Genomic DNA, 1,711 nt, shown 5'->3' on the forward strand with positions numbered 1-1,711 from the left:
TCACCCCCACTGCGCCCTGACCTCCCAAGGCTGCCCTTGCAGGGCACCTGGGAAACCCACTGGGGCGCCAAGACGCACAGATGCCGCCAGGCCCTCCAGGCCCCCAACTCTCAATTCGGACTGGACACAGTCACCGGGAGGAGGAAAGGCTCTCCCCTAGGCTCCTCCATACCCTCTCCCTCTCCCCCCCGCAACACACTCCTTCTATAAGGCCTCTGGGGGTGCACTGTGGTTGGAAGGGGGCTTGAAGCTGCGCTTGCACCGCCTCTTATCTAAGAATGAATCAACCTCAATTGTTCCTAAGAACGGGGGCGCAGGTAGAGCGAGCACCTCCCAACCTAACCCCTGTGTCCACACCCTGCTCTAAGTCATCAGAGGACCTCCCCCCCAAGACCCCGCAGTTGGGTGCGAGGACCAGCGGGTTGGACCCAGTTACCCGTTGCCCTGGTTGCCCACCTGTCTCCTGGGCCCCTTCTCTCCGGAGCCCCAGGGGCTTCTCCAGCAGCGCCCCCAGCTTCACCGCGTGTGCACCTCCACCTACCTCTGCCTTCGCCTCCAACTCAACCTCTGCTCTCCTCTCATCACAGGGTGCAGACTCCTCTCTCTGGGTCTTTTCTGCGGATTCCAATGGCTCTTTAAACGGGGGTGGGGATAGGGGTGGGGGGATGGGGGGAAAGAAAACAGAGCAACGAACAGCAAACAGACCCCTCTGGAGGCAGACAGACGGTTATAGTCAAAGTGGCAACAGCTCATTTATTTAGCCAAAAATAGATACTTTCTTGTACAATTTGGTTCGCACATATGTACATGTCTAAGGAATATATACAAACAAGTCAGACACGCTGATTCTCTCCGAAACGCCACTCCCCACAACCAGCCTCGCACACCCATCTCCCAAGCTCGGCTAATGTGGGGGACAGAAGCGACTTGGGGAGACTCCACCCGGGGGACTTGTTGTATTTTTTTTATTTCTTTTTTTTTTTTTGGTTTAGTTTTCTTTTTTTTTTTTTTAGGTATTCATACACAGACATGCTTACAAGTCATAACTATACAGAGCGATTACTTTGTTTTTTTACAATTATTACAACGATTAAAAAATTAAAAAAAAAAGAACTAAGAGGAGGAGAGGGCGGACAAGACCAGCGCGGCGTCCAGGTGGTTCTGGGGCCTGGAAGAGAGAGGCAGTGGTAGCAAAGGCCTGGGGAGCGAGGGGCACCCCCGCGGCCTAGGGCTGGGTGACACCATGGTCTGGGCTGGGGCCGGAGCGGGCCGTGTCACCGTGTAAAATGATGTCAGCAGTAGATGTGGGTCCTCCCATTTGACTGGGAGGTGGGTGGGAGGCTCAGGACTTGAGGTCCGGGGCTGGAAGTGCTTGGACTGGGGTAGGGTTGTGGGGCCATCTCTGCGCCCTTGCCCTCGGGGACAACTGAGGGTGTATTTCGTCCCCTTTTAAAAGCGTTTCCCAGCTGCGTCAACCCCGGGGGCAAAAGCCGGACTTCGCACCAGTCCTTTGCTTTTCTTGCCAGCCTGCTTTCCCAACCTCCCCCAACCCCCGCCCCTCGGGGTCTCTTACCGCCTGGGCACGGGCTGGAAGGCGGTCTTGAGTAACTTTTTCTCCACTTCCAAGGCACTGCAACGATCTAAGGGCAGCGGGGAGGGAAAGGAGGCCTTCAGAGCTCTGCGCCGGCACCCAGGGGTGGCCGCGGGAGGC

The 1,711-nt window shown here is 56.5% G+C and overlaps 1 long non-coding RNA gene across 1 annotated transcript; it reads right to left on the minus strand.

The window, feature by feature from the left end:
* Positions 1–727: 727 nt before the first annotated feature.
* On the minus strand, positions 728–1,705 carry LOC102762989. The gene is made up of 2 exons (XR_436355.2): positions 1,574–1,705; positions 728–1,168 (listed from the first exon to the last, which is right to left on the minus strand). It is a non-coding gene; the product is annotated as an uncharacterized LOC102762989 (long non-coding RNA).
* Positions 1,706–1,711: the final 6 nt, after the last annotated feature.

The sequence above is a fragment of the Myotis davidii genome, unplaced genomic scaffold (genome assembly GCF_000327345.1).
Source record: "Myotis davidii unplaced genomic scaffold, ASM32734v1 scaffold328, whole genome shotgun sequence".
Taxonomy (NCBI): Eukaryota; Metazoa; Chordata; class Mammalia; order Chiroptera; family Vespertilionidae; genus Myotis; species Myotis davidii.